Source organism: Struthio camelus, chromosome 3 (assembly GCF_040807025.1).
Source record: "Struthio camelus isolate bStrCam1 chromosome 3, bStrCam1.hap1, whole genome shotgun sequence".
Taxonomy (NCBI): Eukaryota; Metazoa; Chordata; class Aves; order Struthioniformes; family Struthionidae; genus Struthio; species Struthio camelus.
The window spans coordinates 135162612-135175248 of record NC_090944.1 but is presented as its reverse complement, the minus strand read 5'-3'; the positions used below and the strand labels follow the sequence as shown (position 1 = coordinate 135175248).

The following is a 12637-nucleotide window of genomic DNA, read 5'->3' as shown; positions in this document are numbered from 1 at the left end:
CCAGTTCGTGACAAAGCACCCTCTGACTTCAGTGAGGTCAGATTACATTTCAAGTATCGAAATGCTGTCTAAAAATCCCTACCTTTTTATAATATTTTAAAAGTAACTTGTTAAAAATAAATGCATTTCTATCACCATATCTATATAAATTAGAGATAAAAAGAGAGATGGTGTTTCCATTGTATGTTAATATTTAACTAACGCCACAGATTTTTGTGTGTATAATAAATGAAATTTCTTGTCTGAAAGATTGAGCTCTGGATCTTAGTAGCTCTTCCTTGTAAATTTTCTATATGATATTTAATATTGGAAGAGGATTCCTAAAGTAATTTTAAATAGTATCGGAGCTCTCTGATAGCCTTTAAATTTTTGCAATGTTGTTGTAAGAAAGTGACCTTTCCCTGCTTTAAAAAGAAAAAAACAAATAGCGCCTGCCACAGGAAAGCAAATGCCATCTATTGTATTTAGGCTAAAGAGTTAAGAAGTCATCCAGGAAGGCTTTCTCTTTTTCTTTCTCTTATTGGTCTGCAAAAGTAAATACATGTTAAATCTTGCCACAGTAGGGTCTTTAAATTATTATAGCGGCTTGTTACGTCTTCTCAAATGAAATATTTAATACACTGAAATATATTATCTATGTTTATTCCTTCCTGACATTAAAAGATGGAATGAAATATTTTTATTAAAAACTAAAGCATTGCTTTTGTTGTTTAGTTTCCTTACTGAAGTTTGTCTTGTAAACGTCTCGCTTATAAAAATGCCTTAAGAATGTATTTAATTTACTTATTAGAGAACTCAACCTAGTTCTGACTACCCTTTTTCACATTAGTCTAAACTTTATTAGGCTGACTTATTTTAGAGAAAAGAAGTATGTAGTTCTTTTGAACAACAGGGGTAGCAAAGATTATTTTTGACTTACTAATTGCGCGAAATTAAAGCATATAAAGTTCCGTATACTAATTCATGCTTGTAAATGGTTCCGGACTGTGAAGATTTTCGTAGAAGGGTGGCCTGTGATTCTTCTTGAAGGAGAACTATGAACTTGAGGATCATCTGTCAGATTTATTCTCTTCCATTCATTTATTAATGCTGAGTTTTGGTTATTTTTATGATATTTATCTACTTTCTTTTTTATTTTTTAATTGTAGCCAATGAAAGGCTCCTCATTTTGTTGGCAAAAGGAAAATGTTTACTTTTTTACAGTGTTCCCGTTTATCTCTACAGCTCTTGCCTGTGGGTGTGCGTGTATATTCGTTTGCAGATCTGAATTATACTTTCTGTCTAGAGATCATAAGGTTTTTGAAAGCGAAACAAAATGATTCAACTGAAGTCAACTACATTATTTGAAGCTGCTGTATCTGTTTATCCTCACAGTGCTTAATCCTTCACTTTGCCTCAGGCTACTAACCCAAGCTGGTTATTAATTCCTTAAAAATTCCCTGAGCCAGTGTTGCTGCTGTTATAACTTGTTTCAGACTGAAATGAAGTTGACGTTTTTCTTAGCTGCATCATCTTCTTGCTGTAATGTCATAGGATCAATTGGTTGCAGCAGTGATGGTATTTTACCATGTGCGTCTAAAAAATTCATTTCTGGTATGGCAGCTGTTCAGATTTCTCAAACTAAGGTTTGGTCTACTAGGAGCATAAACTACTGAACAAATTTTAAGTCTTTGGGACAGATTCTCCGTGTACCTGTAGGGGACTACTCATTTATTCACTAAGTGACCTGTTTGGAAGGAACCCATGTCCGCACTATATGAAATAAAAAGAAACCAGACTACAAGATTGGAATCATAAGTCATTGTGCTGTTGGAAGAGAAAAAAATGAGAAATCGTGGTGAAATACAATACCAACTGAAATATTATGAACGTCTTTATATATGTATTTTGGAGTTGATTTCACAAATTATTTCAAAACAGTACCAGGAAAAAAAAATATTGGCCCAGTTGTTTGTGTCAGATGTTTTCCACTCCTGAACTTGCGGACCAGCTTCTTCCAGGCTGGAATTTTAACTTTTCTGTTTTAATAGAATCTTTCTTATAAAACCCAATAACATGCTGTAAAATTACAAATTAGCCTCAGGAGAAGCAAAACAGTCTAGCGAATTACCTTCTAGCGATGAAACCATTCCATTCCTCATCAGCTGGCATGAGCTGTGTGATAGCCAGTGTAGCGCAGACAGTTTGTGCTGCCTGAAGGCCAGCTTGATGCTGAGTGACTCAGCGGAGATGGGGGGAAAGCGGCAGAGGAAGGATGAATCTGGAGGATGTGATGGTGCGCGGAGCCTCTGCTCTTCTGCTCCCAGCACTCAACTGAGCTGACGTCCTGGAAAACTCCCAGTGCTGTAGGAATCCCGTGTCGATGCGTGTAGCTCTGTGAAGGCCTTGCAAAGTGGAAAGAGCAGAATGGTTCTGCAAAGATCTCACCATAGCATTTGCTATGCTTCCATTTAACTTATAAAGTTGCCCTTTTGTAGACCCAAAGGTTATTTACAGTAGTGCAGTTTACATCTACACTACTGGGGCCTGGAGTGAAAATGTTTCAGAATTGTCATGAAACCAAATGAAGTTTGGTAAGCAGTAGCATAAGTAGCTTTGTCTTCTGCAATCATCGTGCCACAATTTCAAGAATGCAAAGGTGGTGTAGGAGAAAGAAGCATACAGCTGTCCGGATAGCTGACCTGTTTTGCCAGATGTGCTCTTAAATATTTGAACGACTTCTGTTCCCGTGGATTCTTTGAGATGTGCCTTTCTTTTTTCCAAGCAAAACAACTTTAAAAGGGGGGAAAAAAATCACCTAAACACCTACCAAAAAAGCCCAGAAATATTCCTCCCCAATTTTTGTTTAAAAGCAAGTTTGGTCTCCAGATTCCTATTTCAAAAATAAGTGTGTTAAAAGCTCACTGTATAACTGAAGTGCCACAAATACAATCCGAGTCTACTTTTATTACCATCCAGGAAATTATACCTAGCAGTCATCTTGGAAGAAAAATCACTAGGTACAGAACAACCTGGGTACAGAAGGAGGCTATCAATTACAATATATAGTAATATTTAACAGTCTGCTCCTCACTTACTCGCAGAAGTCCAAAATAAAGAATACTTCTAAATGTCCGGATGTGTCCAGCTACCATCTCACCTTCCGGCTGGACACAGGAGCACGCTGGTAGCGGCCAGGTGCGTGGTACCACAACAACAGCTGTGCACGGTGGCCTGGGTAGATGGCTGATAGCACAGCCAGCGCTCAGATGACGTTCCTCTTGACAATACCCATTGGAGAACTGATTTCACACTTGATTAATTAACCCTGTTAATTATCTCCCCGTGAACTTTCTTTTGCCACAGCAAGGTCTGAGATGGCCATTGTTGGGTCTGGATATGTTTAGTTGTGCTGCTGAAAGGCACCAGCTCATGTTATAGACTACCCTGATAATCTGGTCTGTAATCCTTTTCCTAGGGACAGCACAGAAAGTTACTGCAGTGCATCTTTGTATCAATCAAGACTGAAATATTAGAATAGTGTAATTAAAACAGTTAGTCCAATACATTATGTTTATTATGTTTCATTGACCTATTTGTGTCTTGTTCTATTTGTATCACATCATCGGAAAGCATCCTCTGTGCTCTTAGTGCCAGAAGTGTTTCACGTTATGATTTAAATGGTACTGTTAATCATTATAGATAATTAAAGTAAAACTTGTGTAAGGAACGCTGAAATTTTGTAAGTATTAAGCCAAGAAAGTGTTTTCTGCAAGATTACTGTAGTGAATATAATGTGGAATAATTTCAACCATGCTAAACAAATTTGCTAAATATATCCATATGTAGTACTCATCAATTTTCCTCCTACAGCATTTGTGGGAGACAAAGTTAAGAAAACAATCAGATGTCTATAATTAAGAGAAAAGTAGCCCTGTGGTGTGTCACTTCCCAGGCAACTATTTTTGAGTTAGTGAATGTAATCTCTACTTCCAAGTTTAGGTGCAGCATATTATTTGTAGTGTTGTCCAGTAGCAGTATAATGGCTTGCTTAAGTCAAGGATTCCTAAATGCGCTATATAAAATGGAAGCGGTATGCAAAGTACGTAGCTAGACACGCAACTATCTTTTCAGCAGGGGGAAGGAGAACGCTATCTCCTTTGGTAGCTGCATAAACTGTCCTTAGAGCTGAAAAAGTTACTACTTTATGTGGAAGAATAAAGGTCGAGGGTGGGAGGATAGAGCCCAGCATAGAGCTGGGAAACAGCAGGGAGCTGTTTCTATTGCTGACACCGTGCAACAAACTTTCTGTTTTGGATGACGGTGATGCCAAAGCAAATTATATTGGGGAAGCCTGGATGGAAGAGAGATCGTCTGTAAAAGCCTTGGAGAAGCTGACTGAGACAAGTGTTATTTCTTTATGCATTTCAGCTGTGAATTAAATGCTGGAAATGAAATATCTTAATCTTGAGAAAGTAGAACACATTCAGTTTCAGTGTTGAATTTGGCTCTCTTGCTTGCATAAAGATCTGTGAAGATTTTGAACATTCAGCAGAATTGGGCTCAGTGTCAAAACAGTCTGGAGTTTGATTTAAGCTGAAGCTATGTCGATCTTTTTGTTTCAGCGAAGTTTCGCGTTGTGTAGTGAGATTCAGCTCCCTCAGATCTGGAATACAGTCTCTGATAAGCGGGAGAATTAGCCGGGGTTAACAGACAGGAGTGGCTGATCAGAATAGCTAACATTTTCATAATGCTGCTTGTGTTCCCAGAACCACATTTACAGTGTTTAGGCTGCTGCAGGAGAAGGCAGTGAACTTTTGGCAGAGAGACAGCGAGCCAGCGCTATTCAAAATGTGACTGAAGTCTGCAAGGGGGGTGGGAGGGTAGAGATGGAGGCGGAAGATACGTACATTGGATTACAGATCTGCTAGTCAGCAAAAAAAGTGAGTCATTTTGTTCCCCCCCCCCCCCGCCCCATCCTGATACTGTACGGCCCTTTGCTGCTCCCTTGCTTCAAATGCAGCCTTTCTTACAGCATAATCTAGCTGCTTCAGGAGGAGTTCTGCTCTAGATGTCCTCTTTCTTACTCAACAAAGCTGCCAAAGATTATTGAAAACCGGTATCTGCTGACTTCACTAACAGTTTCTGTTAAACTCTCCATCACCAATTTCTGAGGTGATGCATGAACACAAAACACAGCTTGACTTTCAGATCCAAAGCTATTTTTACAAGGCTGGCTGTTAAAGACAAACAAAAGAAACCGTTTTCTTTCTAAACTGAGCATACTTGACATTGGAAGTCAGTGAGAGGTCGTAAGACCAGAACTCTGATGTTTATACACGCGATTGCTTATGGAGCAAATTAAACAGTTTAATAACCTGACCACTTCCTCTTCTGCCTTCCCTAGACAAAACATAACGCTCTTCACCCCGTCACGTTCCTCTCAGCCCATCCCTTCACCCGAAAACCCTTAAGGGAGTTTGTCTGTGAAATCTGCACCTTTTATTAGCTGTGCCAGGCACGGCAATTGGAGTCCCTGGAAGGAGATTCAGGCTCGTTGTGTGACCACTACTGCCATTCTGCAGATGGCCCTTTCTTCCCTTGCTAATTAATATTGACCAACCAAGGGAAAAATTAAAAGCTGCCATGTGTTTCAAAGCCTTTTTTTATACCCTCTGAAGGAAAAAAAAAAAAAAAACCCTCAAAAAGCAGTTGGTCAGGGAAGTGAAGTGGGTTAGTATCTGTCGATGCTCATTGGCGCGCACGAGCCTAGTCCTCCTCCAAGGAGAGGGGGAGAGGTGTGACTGTTTTTGTCAGAAGGTGCTTTTATCACGGTGTCCAAGACGAAGGAACTGACGTTCTTGCGGTGCTCTGATGGGGGTGGAAGGATTACTAGATCCTGAATTAGGTGATTCAGTAATGTCTGTAATTTTTTCCAGTGCAAGTAGTTCTGCATAAGGCCTTGGGGGTTCTGCAGCAGTGTTTTTATGCCACTTAAGGTCTCAAATTTGTATTTTTCAAACTACATAAGACGTGAATTTTTTAACTGCTTCAGCCTCTTCTTTTTTTTTTAAGTGCTAAATTCAGTTCAAGTGATGGTTTTGATTTTTTTTTTTTTTTGAGTTAGCTTAATTGTGATATTATGTGGGCTAATTTTATTTGTATGGTAATAATTTAATGCAGCACATAATGTATTGAGATCCTGACTTTTTTTTTTTTTTCCTTTGGTTGAGTTTACAGTCTCTTTTTTTTCCAATGTGGGCTGTGGTTTCATTACAGTAAGTTCCTGCTTTGGATGCAGAGACTTACGTCACATTCACCAGCTGCTGCTCTCTCTAAATAGGCAGCTTGCCAGTAGCAAGGATTAGCTGTGTTACTGTTTGTCCCACCAGTTGTTTTTAAAATCTTTAACTGCAGAAACATCCTTGTGTGTCATCCCTGGAACTCAATTCCTGATACTTCCCACTCCGCATTTGTCTTCAGGTGTTCCATTGTGCTTGCACTTTAGATATTCAGTTATTTGGTCTGGAAAATGCTTTCGTAAATATATTTGTATTTTCTAATACGCTAGCAACCTTGCATATGTATGTCTTTTTATCTCTGTCTCTTAGACTGATATCTTTTTGGGAGAGGGTTTCCTTCCCCCACCGCGATGGCTAGAGTATTTAGATGGTGTCATTACAGTGCTTGCCATAGTGGGGTGAATGACTCACTTTCTGATAATCTAGGATGAGAAAAGAGAAGCAGTAAGCAATGCTTATCTAAAATATGATCCTCTTCTCTTGTTGAACAATTTTGTCAATAGGATTACATCATGTGCATTACATTACACATACATAGTGAATTGCTATAAAAAATGGTGTTTCCATAGGCCGTGGTTTGAAGACAGTGGCTTTGGGAAGTCCTTAACCTTCTCAGTCTGTCGGCTTTGCTAATAAAGCTGAATTGAAATCCTAAGCTGACTCCTAATATAAGATGAATTGCCGTAGTGGTACAACATGGCTATATTTTAAATGAGGTAGAGATTCGCCTTGCAGGGTTGCCTGAAGTACTAAGAGAATGTGTTTCCACAGAGGAGCTGAGAGACTGTGAATAGATGGGAACCTGGGGCTGAGCGCCTCTCTGACAGTTCTCAGGGCAAAGCTATACCCATGTTATTGTTTGCGCACTATTTCTGTGCTTCCATGAGAGCATCTTGGGACATATCGTGGTTTTCCTTCAACTAAGATGCTTCTACAGCCTTCAACTCTCCCCCTTGCCCAAGTTAATTGTGACAGTTTTGGAGCAGGAATGTCCTCTAGGGCAAACAGCGGGAAAGTTACGGGAAGACCATGAACACGTAGATGCGTTTGCTGCTGTACTCCCTACAAAGATGACAGGTTTTAGTTCAAATTTAAAAAAGAAGTCTGAATTGTAACCACACACCAAGCCAGATTCTCCAGCCTGGACTTACAGGATCTTTGTACTTACATCAGAGGTGATTATAGTGGGCCAAAACACACATAGGAGCCCAGGCGAAGTGAGCAAATGCAGACTATAGTGCTGTTACTCTGCTCCAGGTTAGCTGCTTCTCTTCAAGCTACAGAATTTAACTTCTTTAATCACACTAGGTTGTACTGAGCATGGGTTTTAAGAACCCCAGAACAGAGTTACAGAAGATTTATTCTCAAAACAAGAAGAGCATTTTGAGGCCTGTTAGATACATGCTGTGAGTGTAGGGAACAATGGTTCGTGACAGGAGCAAGAGAGCAGCTTGGTTGGGAAGGAAAACATGGCAGTTTTAAAATGATCCATTCCCTCTTGCCCTTAAATACCCTTTAGACAGAATTGTATGGGTCTTTAGTCTCCAGCTCTCGTTTTTTCCAAACTCTGGATTTTGGGAAGGAACACAACTGTGATCAAATGTGTGTGGAGCTAAATTTAGAGTCTTCAGGGAAATAACTGCAGAAGATGCAGTTTCTCCCATGTTTTCAGCAGCACAGTATAGAGAGTAGACTACCCTTCAGTGATGCAACACGGTGCTCATAGGTGAGCTGCTAACCAAATCGATGTGTTAGAATTTATGGGGGAGAGGAGGCTGGAGGTATACTTAGTGGACAGAGTGCTTTGGGATTTAATTACGTGTAACAGTCCCCCCAGCCTATTAAATGTTTCCCAGATTATACGATAGACAAATTCTCCTCTTAATGGCAAATGAAAAAGTCCTTGCAAAATCTAGTAGGAGTTTCAGTCTTTGTCAGGAGCCATGTGTGACAAAGACACAAAGTATGTGTATATTTAGGCTATTAGTATGTGTGTTGGGTGAATGAATAGGGAAAGGCTTTCATTTAGATCTCTGCTTGGTGTGGTAGCTATCGTGGATTCTTTATAGGTGTAGATAACAGTGCCACAGCAGTGGGTGCCTGAGTCAGCTGTAGCGTATATATAACTATATAGGCCGGTGTGTGGTAAATATTTTCTGAGAGCTCCTCAACGTGAGGAGCTCTACTGCTGTTTTGCCTGCTGCTGCTGTACTGCTAATCTTGTCCAAGCCAAGTGGTTTCTCTTCAACGAGGTCTAAACCTTCCCTCCCTCTCGTTGTCTCTGTAACGCGTTTCCAGCCAAGAACTCAAAAACATCATCATGTTACCTTTTGGGCAAGCACATTTCTTCAGCATTCATCTAGCTAAATGATGTGTCCTACCCAGTAGATTGTGCAGCAGTATCCCACGAATTCCTGCTCAATTTTCAAATATACTACTTTTGATGGATCACTTGAGGCAGCCAAACTAATAATGGGCAGAAGAGAAAAAAAAAACCCTAATTCTGGTTTAAGAAATGCTGAGCTTCTATATGGTTTTATAGTTATATGTTAATATCAATATTATAAAATTTCATTAGTACATACATACACCCCATTTAAAAAAGGCATTAATTTACCATTTGAAACCAGGTGGTTCTGAAACTCTTGAATATTATGTAATCTGGCAATCCAGTGGAGGAATATATCTGAATAGAATTTAAAAAAAATACTGTCTTAATTTTAATTTCATGAGTAAGGAAGTTAGATTTCTTGTGTTCCCCTTGATGGACTCTTACGTAGTGTAAAAGTCAAAAGATGCCTTTTTTTTTTTGGTTAATTATGGCACTGTGTCTCTTAATATGTTAATATATAGGCTGTCAGTAGTGTGAATGGCAGCAGGAAAAGGTGATTGTATTTGCTGCTTTGAGAGATGAGACCTACTTAGCAAGCATCCTATCTATAAAAAGTTCTTTTCTTTGTCAAGTGCCACGTTTCATTTTGTACATGACACATAACTACAATGGCCCATGTCTCATAGGTTTTCCCTTGGGATAAAAAATTCGAAATCCTGCAGTTTTTTGGAAGCATTTTATTGTCTCACGCACTGATACTAAAGCTTGTATAAATGATGTCTCTGTTTAATTGTTGGCTCATTATGCTGGAGAACTGACATTGCTATGCCAGTAAATGATGCTCTCTGTTGAGGAGAGAAAAATATGCTTTCTCACATTAACCATTTAATGGAGTACCTTAACAATCAACTAGATTTAAGAAAGTTTAAAAGAATGATTATAAAAGCTCCCAGGTCCAACCAGTAAGAATTAACTTATATGGCAGCCTGAACTGTGATATCTGGATGATAGCTTGTGTTGAGGTGTGAGGTAGCAGTGTGATCTTGACAAAATGGTTTTATTGTTCCCTAAGACCCGTTTTTTTTTTTTAACTCGTCTATTGTTAGTAAGCCATTCTTTTGATGATTCAGTAGACTGTCATAACAGTTTATTTTTGCTAAGTATCTCTTTTATGTCTTTTCTACTTGTCATCTTCCTAGACCACGTTAGCCTACAGATGATCAGCAGCACATTGAGTGCTGCTTATGGGTAACCAACTGTGGGGTAGGCCCTGATCCAGCAAACCATTAAGCACGTACCTGGGTTCATTGACCTCAGTAGTGACTATATGCGTTCTTAAAGGTGAACATATGCTTCAGTGCTTTAGTGAATCAGTCGGCAAGGAAATTGCTAAGTTAATGCCAGGACTATCATGAAGAGGAGAAAGACTTCTTTTCCTCACCGGTGCTTCTGCAGTGTTATCCAACAGAGCTTTTTGGAGAAGTTACCTGGAAGCGATTTCAGATGTTATTATGGGGGGAAAATATGACATATTTTCTTGCAGACAAGACTTGACTCAAAATTTATGAAGAAGTGCTTATGTCTGGCTTGGGCAAATGCTGCTTTGTCCTTGACTGGGTTTTGTCAAATTATTATGTCGAAGTTTGAGGCCTGTGAGAGAGCTTCATGCTGTTTTTTGGTTGGATATATATTTCTCATGTAAAGGGGAATAAGACTCTCTCCAAAAATAGGTAGCTACCTCTACTCTGAAGAAAATATTCTTTGATTTTGCTAACTTCACTTTTGTGTTCTAATACAAAACATTTTCCATCTGCATTGCACATCTTTTAAAAAGAAGCATTTCTCTCTTTCAAAGTTGATGCTGGTGTTTTTGAACTTGCTTATGAGATGGGTACTAAAAGGTAGGCCGTCTAGCATCCTCTACTTTTAGAATGTGAGTTTTCATTTTTAGATGTCAGAAGGCCTGGGGAAATTAATAACACATTCTTACTGGTCTCCTGATAGCTGTGTGACTATGTTAGCGTTTGCCTATGTATTCAGATATAGTATGGTTCATTACATAAAGTATACAGACTCATTAAACACTAGAAAAAGAAAAATGGTGTTCATTGTATTGGCATCACTTCAGTCTTTAGTTTAAAATTCTAGTTTCAGAGCACATTCTAAAAATATGCATAAGTGAAATTATTTAATATAATTTTCTTTTAAAAATATCATAGAAATCTTATTAGTATTGGCTAAGTAAATTGTCTGATTTTGCTTTATGCTCGCAGTAAAGAAAGGTATATGAGAGAGTTAATGTAGAAAGGATCATTCAAAGCATAGCGAATAAAAATAAATTGTTTTTCAAATGTTTTTAAAACCCAGACCATATACTTTTCACAGTCTACTTTAGTAATATACTCCCTTTTAAAATTTTTAAATAAATCAGGATCATCCTGGTTTCTTTTGTTTAAATACTAACACAACTGTGTAGCGTTTTAAACATAAAAAAATTGATTCAAAACAGCTATAGTGTTGGCACATATCGAAGATATTAGTATGCAAATACATCAAAACAAGAGAATTACACATTTAAACTGAAATTTATTGGTTTGAATATTATTTGAAGGTAACGTGCTCTGTAGTAGAAATAGCATAGTGGATATGCATCCCGCGGTAGGTTGTAATCTTTCTTATTATCAGTTCAGAATTGGGAAACTGCAGATTCCTAGAAAGTTATGCTGGTGACTTTAGGAAATAGTTTTTCTTCCTTTAATCTCTTATGTGCAACTGGCCTACTGTTGATTTCACATCTTTAAACAGTCCCTAGCTCTCTTCTCAGGATTAATACCTTTAGTTTTCAAGTCTAGATGTCAGGAAGAGGTGTGTCAACTTACGTGAGGGCTGCATTTTCAGAGGCTATTTTAGAATTACTAACCCTGGAAGGTCAAGTCAGTACCCTGAAAGGAAAACCTAAGATGGTATGAAAAGACTATTCTGTATATAATACACAATTTAGGTATTAAGCTTGTATAGGCTATATGAAAATCATAGCTTCTCTAGGATATTGGTGCTTTTGTGCTTCAGTAAAAAAGTATTACTGTAGTGAGTTAATGTTATGAAGTGGATTCTTTGAAATAGTACTTAGAAAAGCCATGTAAAGAGAATCCAGGTGAAGATGTTGATTTAAATTTTGTTTTTCTTTTTACCGTTCAAGTTGAAGATGGCAATTAATGCGGTCTTCTTGATCTTTTCTGGGTTTAGTCATTCAGCATAAAGCATGAAGCTCTCAATGCAAGCCTCCATACAGGGAGTGATTGCTTCCTACCATGCTGAATAGGGCTGTTTCTGAACTGCCACTGTATCTAATCAGCAGAGAGTGGGCTGATTTCACACCAGTTACAGAAAACACATTTTCATAAGGTTTCTTGGCTGATAAATATCCACCAGAACTTTCTTATATGTTGTAGTGTGCATAGCTATTGAGAAATGTTTAGAAGGGCATGTATGGTATCAACCGTACAAATACAGGTTTGTAATACTTCTTAGCATATTCGTTATGAATCCTTGAAATGTTAAGCTATCTCTGTCCTACAGTATATCTGTATGGAGCAAACGGGTGGCTCAGGGCCAAATCCATTTTACAGCTATCCAAAACAGTCTTGTGACCAATCAATCAAGTTTACACTTATAAAAATGCCCATAGTGTAAGCACCTAAGGCACTGTGCGTAATACATGCTAAAATAAATATGATATACTGTCTCTGAATAGTGAAGTCAGGTGAAATTACACATGTGCCTCAGAGGTTCTAGTAGATAAAAGAATCCGGTTCTGTAGGAGGAGATGGTAACACGTGGTACAAGTGCATACAATTTGTAAGGCAGTCACACATTTAAGATGTGAATGGAAAATGGATCGAATGTCTGAAGCGACTTAAAGGATAGTGAATATGAAAATTTCAGAAATGGGACGTAATCGGGCCATACAAATTTCTTCCGCAAGTTCATGCTTAGTTCTGAGGAGCAGGCTGTCCTGTCCTCT

At 38.5% G+C, this 12637-nt stretch overlaps 1 protein-coding gene across 13 annotated transcripts in view; it reads left to right on the top strand.

The window, feature by feature from the left end:
- The window catches only part of MACROD2 (mono-ADP ribosylhydrolase 2), a 1003459-nt gene that overhangs the window by 257938 nt on the left and 732884 nt on the right, over positions 1-12637 (top strand). The window lies entirely within an intron of this gene.